At 36.6% G+C, this 11,129-nt stretch overlaps 1 long non-coding RNA gene across 1 annotated transcript; it reads right to left on the bottom strand.

Moving 5' to 3' along the window:
* Nucleotides 1-6,385: 6,385 nt before the first annotated feature.
* On the bottom strand, nucleotides 6,386-10,546 carry LOC119796443. The gene is made up of 4 exons (XR_005282467.1): nucleotides 10,230-10,546; nucleotides 8,730-8,807; nucleotides 8,275-8,345; nucleotides 6,386-6,540 (listed from the first exon to the last, which is right to left on the bottom strand). It is a non-coding gene; the product is annotated as an uncharacterized LOC119796443 (long non-coding RNA).
* Nucleotides 10,547-11,129: the final 583 nt, after the last annotated feature.

Genomic DNA, 11,129 nt, shown 5'->3' with positions numbered 1-11,129 from the left:
GGCCCCTGGTGCCACACTCTAATCAGCTAATTAACTCAAACCACCTGCAAAAGCCTTTAAATGGTCTTTCAGTCTAGTTCTATAGGCTACACAATCATGGGGAAGACTGCTGACTTGACAGTTGTCCAAAAGACGACCATCGACACCTTGCACAAGGAGGGCAAGACACAAAAGGTCATCGCTAAAGAGGCTGGCTGTTCACAGAGCTCAGTGTCCAAGCACATTAATAGAGAGGCGAAGGGAAGGAAAAGATGTGGTCGAAAAAAGTGTACAAGCAAGAGAGATAACCGCACCCTGGAGAGGATTGTGAAACAAAACCCATTCAAAAATGTGGGGGAGATTCACAAAGAGTGGACTGCAGCTGGAGTGAGTGCTTCAAGAACCACCACACACAGACGTATGAAAGACATGGGTTTCTGCTGTCGCATTCCTTGTGTCAAGCCACTCTTGAACCACAGACAGCGTCAGAAGCGTCTTGCCTGGGCTAAAGAGAAACAGGACTGGACTGCTGGTGAGTGGTCCAAAGTCATGTTCTCTGATGAAAGTAAATTTTGCATTTCCTTTGGAAATCAAGGTCCCAGAGTCTGGAGGAAAAGAAGAGAGGCACCTTATCCACGTTGCTTGAAGTCCAGTGTAAAGTTTCCACAGTCAGTGATGGTTTGGGGTGCCATGTCATCTGCTGGTGTTGGTCCATTGTGTTTTCTGAGGTCCAGGGTCAACGCAGCCACATACCAGGAAGTTTTAGAGCACTTCATGCTTCCTGCAGCTGACCAACTTTTTGGAGATGCAGATTTCATTTTCCAACAGGACTTGGCACCTGCACACAGTGCCAAAGCTACCAGTACCTGGTTGAAGGACCATGGTATCCCTGTTCTTAATTGGCCAGCAAACTCTCCTGACCTTAACCCCATAGAAAATCTATGGGGTATTGTGAAGAAGAAGATGCAATACACCAGACCCAACAATTCAGAAGAGCTAAAAGCCACTATTAGAGCAACCTGGGCTATCATAACACCTGAGCAGTGCCACAGACTGATCGACTCCATGCCACGCCGCATTGCTGCAGTAATACAGGCCAAAGGAGGCCCAACTAAATACTGAGTGCTGTACATGCTCATACTTTTCATGTTCATACTTTTCAGTTGGCCAACATTTCTATAAATCCTTTGTTTTTATTGGTCTTCAGTAATATTCTAATTTTCTGATATGATGAATTTGAGATTTTCATTTGTTGTCATTTGTAATCATCAAAATTAAACAAAATAAACATCTGAAATATATGAGTTTGTATGTAATATATGAATATAATATACAAGTTTCACTTTTTAAATGGAATTACTGAAATCAATCTACTTTTTCATGATATTCTAATTTTATGACCAGCACCTGTATTTGTATAGCACAATTCAGTACAAAGACAATGCAAAGTAGGCTACTTTACGTGATTAAAGTATAGGAAAAATAAAACAGAATCAAAGCAAGTAGGAAAATAAATAAATAAAAAATGCAAAAACGAAAAAGAATATTAAAAACAGTTGGACTCAAGAAAATAAAAAAGTTGAACTAATGATGTTTCAATTGAACTGTTTAACTATAACAGTCGAAGGCAATCCTAAACAAATGTGTTTTTAGTCTTGATTTAAAGGAACTCAGGCTTCCTGCACTTTTACAGTTTTCTGGAAGTTTGTTCCAGATAAGTGGAGCATAGGAACTATACGGAAGAGGATTAGGGCCACTGAAAAAAAAATAAAAGTTAACTGATTTTTAAAATTTTATTTCACTGTAGTATGGGGAAAAAGTCAGAATTCTGACTTTAATCTCAGAATTCAGACTTTTTTCCAGAATTCTGACCTTATCTCAGAATTCTGACTTTAATCTCAGAATTCTGATTTTTTCTCAGAATTCTGACTTTACGTAAAACCCCTCTAAAGGATAAGATCACTGTTATTTATATGGTTTCTGTTTTTATCTTACTTATTCTAAACAGCCAGCTCCTTTAGCCATTCACTTTTTATGGCTTGTGCCCCTTCTGGAGCACAAATGAACAACTTCCATGTCAGCAGATTAACAATAGTTTAGGTTAACAATAAGCTCTTTATTAGCTCTCAACTATAATCTAAATGAACAGAAATGCTGAAAAATATTTCTCCACATCAAATATAAAGTTTTACTTTTTGAACTGCATTACTTAAAAAAAAGGTTTTAATATTTCAGTGTAGATTCCAGTAGCTTTAAATCCACTGAAAAAAATGCATGATCTTGAAGCAAAAAAAAAGGTACCATTTACAAGTTTAAAGACAGGGAATAATTTGATTTTATGCAGAGAAAGAACACAAAAATCTATGGCAAGAGTTAAATGTTTTCAGAATGTTATTGATTTAGGAGTCCAAAATTATGAGACATGAATTCCAGCTATGATTCAACCTTCTCCCAAAGTTCTTGTTTTGAATGTATTAAAATAACGCCGAAAATAATGCCAAGGAAAGGACAGAAAAAATGCAAAAAAGTTGCTATTATTTGATAAAATAAAGGCAGGATGATGACCTGTAATAAAACTTTATTAATGTAACTTCACAACCTGAAGAGTTAGGACTAAAACTATTTATATCCCTAAAAGATATCATTAGTTCCTAATAGGAAATTTCCCAATTTACTATTTTTTATTCAATCTAAGTGAGACGTGCAACTTACAGTACCATAGTTAATTACATGAAACAATCTTATTGTTGACCATATTTCTTAATGTTTCCTCTTATCAGATTCAAGACTCTGGCTGGGCTAATTCAGAACTTTAATATGAAACATGTTGGTAGAATTAAAATATAACTGTAGACCTAGTTCTTCCAGAGGTGTAAATAATTCAGGGCCAACTGCACTTACCACATTTTAAGTCCCAGATGTAAAACTAAGCTCAGGTTGTGGAAAAATAAACCATAGACTATTTTCTGGCAAAAACAGAAAGCTTAAAAAGCCAAACCTTCAGCAAACACCTGAGCTGACCTCTGTTTAGGATAGCTCAGGTCTGTCACAAAACAGTTCTGTTTAGAGGTTTTGATTAAAACTTGCACACTGTAAACATTTCTGCTCTTCTCTTCCATTTGGGGAAGCAGATGTTTTTTCTAAAAAACGCTAACCCACAACTTAGAAAAAAAGAGTCAATCACGATAAAAATAATACACAGAATTATTCTTTTTTTTATTTCCACTGGTTCTTCACAAAACTGTTCCTTTTACAGTACTGTCTTGTTTACCACAGAAAGCTACAGTATATAGAGAAAAATAAATTGTGTCTCAAGCCAAAGACGACCAGATGTGGAGCTATGCCTTCTCTTATTTTATCATTACTGGTTCAAAGTAATAAAGATTTTTTAAAGGAATACAAATATTGTGTTTCAAGTAAATGTTTGATTCCTATACACCACCTTCACATTAGATAGCATTTATCATGATACAGAAGGCTTTATCATTTCTTCTTAGTTACATATATGGATGGGTCCCTGTTATACTATTTATCTGTCAAACAAAACCGCACTTTACCTGCCACCACTTTACCATACATGAGATACTGTAGGCTATATATAAGGCAAGGCAAGGCAAATTTATTTGTATGGCACAATTCAGTACAAAGACAATGCAAAGTGCTTTACATGATTAAAATATAGAAAAAATAAAACAGAATCAAAGGAAGTAGGAAAAAAAATAAAGAAAATGCAGAAACAGAAAAGAATATTAAAAAAAGTTGGACTAAAGAAAATAAGAAAGTATGTCACCTTAAATCCCTTGCTTTTTTTTTTTTTTTTTACCATCCACTGTATGTACTCCTTCTGTTGTGTATGAGAGCCGATGTCACATGTGAATTTCTCCATTGTGAGATCAATAAAATGTTATTCTATTCTAGTCTCCCTTGTTCTCGAGCTTGAACAACCATATGGTTCTCTGGTATGAAACTTTGGACATGAGGTAGGCTGTTCAGACTAGCCGTTAGCGCCAACATAAACATGTTTAACCTAAGAGAAGACCTCAAGAGAGATATCTGCTACAGCAGAGACCCGTGCTCAAGTGCAGTCCTCAAGAGCTACTATCCTACAGCTTTTTTATGCACCCTATTTTTTAACACCGGAATCAAACGAGGGGCTCGTTAGCATGCCTCTGCTGATAAATGAGGGTAATAACCTTTTAGATTCAGAGCTGCATCTAGAAGTTACAGGACCTGAGCACCCCTGCCCTAAACACTTTCTATTACAGGTTTTATAAAATAGGAGCACCCTCTGCCTCCATCTCAATGGTAAATCTAGAGAGTAAAATTGGACTTATTATAGATTTATGACATTTCTATTGAGATCGGTCAACCCACAAGTGAGCAAGAACCAAATATATTCACACATACAAAGAATTCAAAGTCTATGAATAGTTAAATGTAATGAAGTGGAAGGGTAGAGGTGAAAAAGTATTGAGCAGGTAAGGAAAAGGATGTACAGGTGCTGGTCATAAAATTAGAATATCATGAAAAAGTAGATTGATTTCAGTAATTCCATTTAAAAAGTGAAACTTGTATATTATATTCATACATTACATACAAACTCATATATTTCAGATGTTTATTTTGTTTAATTTTGATGATTACAAATGACAACAAATGAAAATCTCAAATTCATCATATCAGAAAATTAGAATATTACTGAAGACCAATAAAAACAAAGGATTTATAGAAATGTTGGCCAACTGAAAAGTATGAACATGAAAAGTATGAGCATGTACAGCACTCAGTATTTAGTTGGGCCTCCTTTGGCCTGTATTACTGCAGCAATGCGGCGTGGCATGGAGTCGATCAGTCTGTGGCACTGCTCAGGTGTTATGATAGCCCAGGTTGCTCTAATAGTGGCTTTTAGCTCTTCTGAATTGTTGGGTCTGGTGTATTGCATCTTCTTCTTCACAATACCCCATAAATTTTCTATGGGGTTAAGGTCAGGAGAGTTTGCTGGCCAATTAAGAACAGGGATACCATGGTCCTTCAACCAGGTACTGGTAGCTTTGGCACTGTGTGCAGGTGCCAAGTCCTGTTGGAAAATGAAATCTGCATCTCCAAAAAGTTGGTCAGCTGCAGGAAGCATGAAGTGCTCTAAAACTTCCTGGTATGTGGCTGCGTTGACCCTGGACCTCAGAAAACACAATGGACCAACACCAGCAGATGACATGGCACCCCAAACCATCACTGACTGTGGAAACTTTACACTGGACTTCAAGCAACGTGGATGAAGTGCCTCTCTTCTTTTCCTCCAGACTCTGGGACCTTGATTTCCAAAGGAAATGCAAAATTTACTTTCATCAGAGAACATGACTTTGGACCACTCACCAGCAGTCCAGTCCTGTTTCTCTTTAGCCCAGGCAAGACGCTTCTGACGCTGTCTGTGGTTCAAGAGTGGCTTGACACAAGGAATGCGACAGCAGAAACCCATGTCTTTCATACGTCTGTGTGTGGTGGTTCTTGAAGCACTCACTCCAGCTGCAGTCCACTCTTTGTGAATCTCCCCCACATTTTGAAGGGGTTTTGTTTCACAATCCTCTCCAGGGTGCGGTTATCTCTCTTGCTTGTACACTTTTTTCGACCACATCTTTTCCTTCCCTTCGCCTCTCTATTAATGTGCTTGGACACTGAGCTCTGTGAACAGCCAGCCTCTTTAGCGATGACCTTTTGTGTCTTGCCCTCCTTGTGCAAGGTGTCGATGGTCGTCTTTTGGACAACTGTCAAGTCAGCAGTCTTCCCCATGATTGTGTAGCCTATAGAACTAGACTGAAAGACCATTTAAAGGCTTTTGCAGGTGGTTTGAGTTAATTAGCTGATTAGAGTGTGGCACCAGGGGCCATCAATTTTGAACCTTTTCACAATATTCTAATTTTCTGATATGATGAATTTGAGATTTTCATTTGTTGTCATTTGTAATCATCAAAATTAAACAAAATAAACATCTGAAATATATGAGTTTGTATGTAATGTATGAATATAATATACAAGTTTCACTTTTTAAATGGAATTACTGAAATCAATCTACTTTTTCATGATATTCTAATTTTATGACCAGCACCTGTACAATAAGGCGTTTTGGCTGGTTTAATGTTTGCTGCTATTAAAATTGATTTCATAGGCCACTTTGAACCAGGGCTAAGCCATTAGCATTAAATTATATTAAAGATTTTATCAAGAAGACAAGTTTTAAACTAGATTAAACTGAAAACTAACCCTGTATTAGTGATCTGCACTAAATATGTTTTAGATTTTAAGTTTTCCCTATTTTAAGGAAATGTGTCTTTCACATACAAACACATACTTCAAAAGTGGTAGCTGATGTTTGATGCTTGCATATGATAGAATAAAAACAAAGACATTGTTAAAAATTTGTTTTATTTTTAAGTTTCATTTCTGTTACACAATCAAGATGCAAAACATTCATTTTATACAACCTCTTTCCACTGATAAAAAAAAAGCTCTGCTTCTGTTCTTCAAATGACTCTCACCAGAACGATCATGCAGCTGGAAGCGCATCTATGGAGACAGAAGAAAAAAGAAAAAGTAAGATGTTGAACCTCTGTCCTTCACCTTTCACTGACCCATATTCACAAGTACAGGTGCTGGTCATAAAATTAGAATATCATGAAAAAGTAGATTGATTTCAGTAATTCCATTTAAAAGGTGAAACTTGTATATTATATTCATACATTACATACAAACTCATATATTTCAGATGTTTATTTTGTTTAATTTTGATGATTACAAATGACAACAAATGAAAATCTCAAATTCATCATATCAGAAAATTAGAATATTGTGAAAAGGTTCAAAATTGATGGCCCCTGGTGCCACACTCTAATCAGCTAATTAACTCAAACCACCTGCAAAAGCCTTTAAATGGTCTTTCAGTCTAGTTCTATAGGCTACACAATCATGGGGAAGACTGCTGACTTGACAGTTGTCCAAAAGACGACCATCGACACCTTGCACAAGGAGGGCAAGACACAAAAGGTCATCGCTAAAGAGGCTGGCTGTTCACAGAGCTCAGTGTCCAAGCACATTAATAGAGAGGCGAAGGGAAGGAAAAGATGTGGTCGAAAAAAGTGTACAAGCAAGAGAGATAACCGCACCCTGGAGAGGATTGTGAAACAAAACCCATTCAAAAATGTGGGGGAGATTCACAAAGAGTGGACTGCAGCTGGAGTGAGTGCTTCAAGAACCACCACACACAGACGTATGAAAGACATGGGTTTCTGCTGTCGCATTCCTTGTGTCAAGCCACTCTTGAACCACAGACAGCGTCAGAAGCGTCTTGCCTGGGCTAAAGAGAAACAGGACTGGACTGCTGGTGAGTGGTCCAAAGTCATGTTCTCTGATGAAAGTAAATTTTGCATTTCCTTTGGAAATCAAGGTCCCAGAGTCTGGAGGAAAAGAAGAGAGGCACTTCATCCACGTTGCTTGAAGTCCAGTGTAAAGTTTCCACAGTCAGTGATGGTTTGGGGTGCCATGTCATCTGCTGGTGTTGGTCCATTGTGTTTTCTGAGGTCCAGGGTCAACGCAGCCACATACCAGGAAGTTTTAGAGCACTTCATGCTTCCTGCAGCTGACCAACTTTTTGGAGATGCAGATTTCATTTTCCAACAGGACTTGGCACCTGCACACAGTGCCAAAGCTACCAGTACCTGGTTGAAGGACCATGGTATCCCTGTTCTTAATTGGCCAGCAAACTCTCCTGACCTTAACCCCATAGAAAATCTATGGGGTATTGTGAAGAAGAAGATGCAATACACCAGACCCAACAATTCAGAAGAGCTAAAAGCCACTATTAGAGCAACCTGGGCTATCATAACACCTGAGCAGTGCCACAGACTGATCGACTCCATGCCACGCCGCATTGCTGCAGTAATACAGGCCAAAGGAGGCCCAACTAAATACTGAGTGCTGTACATGCTCATACTTTTCATGTTCATACTTTTCAGTTGGCCAACATTTCTATAAATCCTTTGTTTTTATTGGTCTTCAGTAATATTCTAATTTTCTGATATGATGAATTTGAGATTTTCATTTGTTGTCATTTGTAATCATCAAAATTAAACAAAATAAACATCTGAAATATATGAGTTTGTATGTAATGTATGAATATAATATACAAGTTTCACTTTTTAAATGGAATTACTGAAATCAATCTACTTTTTCATGATATTCTAATTTTATGACCAGCACCTGTATGTTCTGTTTATGTCAACAAGTTAAATCTGAAGTTCTTACTCTTCCTGCTCATCCTCTGGCCTTGGTTTTTACCAAATGATTAATTTCTGCTTCTGCACAACAACTAAAACCTTTAAGAGAGGAAAATAATTAAACAACTTAATTTTTACTTTCATAAGAGGGCTTTATATTTAACTTGAAATTAAATAGAAAATTACAACAGGGCAAAAAAAAATATATATTTAAGGTAAGCGTGCATGCATTAAAGATGCATCCAGGTTGATTACAGTCATCTACTATTTTGGGTCTAACAGCTGTGGTTATCCGGCCCGGTTCCATACTCAAAGCCCACTTAACAGTGGAAATTAAGCTATCGTGAGCCAGTTTACTTTCTGCCCACCTAATGCCCAGCAGAGCCACTTTTAGGGCCAAGCTGCGTCTCAAGGGGCAACAGTAGCTCCTGTGACTATAGAGAGGCAGTTTTTTGACCACAAGCTGGGAGTGAAGTAACTTACTGCTCAATGAAAAGCAGTCATGTGACATCAGTGGATCCCTTGGGGGTAAAGCGATGCATCAGCTTACCACACATTTTCCTGCATGAAGAAAAACAAAAAGAATGAGACATTTTCTCCTTCAGAAAAATTACTTCCACATCTTGCACCTTAACATTACAACCACTGACCTAGATGGATTTTATTAGACGGTTAATGTGATGGATGAGAACAAAATTTTGAAATAACTAATTTAAAGGAACGAAAAAATTATAATTCAGTCCCATTTACTCAAATACCATAAATAAAACTTAATGTCCATGGATGAACACCTTTCTGTGGTAAAACAAGGACAGGGAAGCAAATTAAGAGAAGTTAGGGAAAACTGATGATGCTAAATGCAGGGTAAGAAGACAAACCTGCAAGAAACTAACCATACAACCACATATACACTTCTAATATATTAAGCTTTATTCTTGTAATCTAAAAAAATCTTTAGACAGGAAAATCTTACTTAAAACTGGCATTCATTAGATTCTAACGTCCTCGCCTGTATCATTGTTTTAGCCATAATGCATTATTAGTGAGCATGATGGACTTATTATAAAAAGGAAGTTATTCCTTTAAAACAAATGCCTTAATAAACTCTTTCTATCCATTCCATTAATTATTTCAACTAGTTACATATGATGGTTTGCTTTGCTATAACATATCTATATACACATATATAAAAATCACTACAATGGAAGAGATACTAACTCATTATGAACCTGTTACTGATGTGAAACGTCATGCTTTTCCTGTTTTATGTTTTCATGAGGACAGTTTTGTAATGTAATCTAGACATGATTTTCTATTTCACCCCTTTGGATTCATTACTTAATCGTTGTCACATTATGTAAAAGGAGAACATGCAGCTAGAAAATGGAAATATTTTATAGAGATCTCTGATAAACACTGGGGAGAGTTTCATTTCCTCTATTTTAGAGGCACAGGGTGGAACTTCTTTGCATACCGTATATCTGTTCACATACATCTATAATTAGCACAGTTAGCAGCCTCATGACGCCTACAAGTGATCGCACACACTGCTGCTGAATAATGCAACAATCTACCAGCTGGGATGAGTCAACATTTTTAGGTGGCTTGTATATATATCGTTATATATATATATTTAAAAAAGGTATAAAGTTCACATAAAAGGGAACAGGATAAACAACCTGTTGACCACGTGGTTGGCAACAGCTGACCTATTTTATCAGAAAACTAAATAATGCATAAAGCGTCGACTTTTAACCTTCCTATGTAAATCAAACCCGAGAACTTATAAACATATTAAACAGCCAAATGCAAACTGCAAATATAAGATTCTCTCGTGCTTTTATAGGAGCGTGTTCAGGTCTAAAGTTGGTATTTAAGCTTATTCCTGCAAGTGACGTGATTAAAATTTCGCATGCAAACCTGCGATTGTTAAAACCACTAAGTTCATTTTATTTTACAACCACGTTTATTGAGCGAACTCACCACGCCATCCTTCCCCCTGGTGTCTGCAGGAGAGTCTTACTAACTACGGAAGCCGGAAGCAACCAAAAAAGTGTAAAATCCCGCGCTAGGTCGCAGTTTGTACTTATATTTAAAAACTGACATAAATCAATGACATTTTATTCTAATAAAGGAAAGTAAATGGAAACATGTTGGTATAATGTTAATGGAACAGAACAAGCATGAATAAAGCTTAAAGTTAGTTGCACTTTGAGTAATCAAACTCTTAAATTTGGAGTAATGATCAGAAATGAGGCACTGTAAATAAATTACATATTTACGCTTATGTTGTAATTATGAACTAGCAAAAAACAAATTGTTTTAAATGGAAAAGGCTGTTTATAAAAAAAAAACAAACAAAACATGAATTTGGGATTAAATATTTACATCTTGATTAAGCCAACATCTTAAACTGTTACTTTAAACAGAGATGGAGGAATTCCTTACCTTAAATCATAAAACTATCCCTTTTGCTGTGTATTTTTATGCTATATAAGTGTCTGCAGTGTTACTGAAATCAGGTCATTAAACTGCAGACATACAGAGATAAATCAATTCATCTCTTCCTAAAGAAGCTTATAAACAATGCTCTCAATTCTACTTATTAAATCCATTCTAAAAATCCTTTTAATTAAGGAAACCCAGTTTGTTAAGTCATTGATTTGCTGCAATCACTCCTCCTGGAAATTTGTCTGCTGTCTGCACCGTCTTGGAATAAGATGAATCCCTTAACCTTTAAGAGGAAAGAAAACTCCAGCAAAACAAGGCTAAATTTAAGCAATTATTTTCCAGTGACAGGCTTTATTAAGAAGACAAAAAAAAAAACTAAGCAGCAGTTATCCCAGAGTAATTTCTCTATGAAAGTAAAGCCTAGTTTTGAAA

This window comes from Cyprinodon tularosa, unplaced genomic scaffold (genome assembly GCF_016077235.1).
Source record: "Cyprinodon tularosa strain WSP-4 unplaced genomic scaffold, ASM1607723v1 ctg55, whole genome shotgun sequence".
Classification (NCBI taxonomy): domain Eukaryota; kingdom Metazoa; phylum Chordata; class Actinopteri; order Cyprinodontiformes; family Cyprinodontidae; genus Cyprinodon; species Cyprinodon tularosa.
The sequence above is the reverse complement of the archived record's forward strand: the minus strand, read 5'-3'. Positions and strand labels throughout refer to the sequence as shown.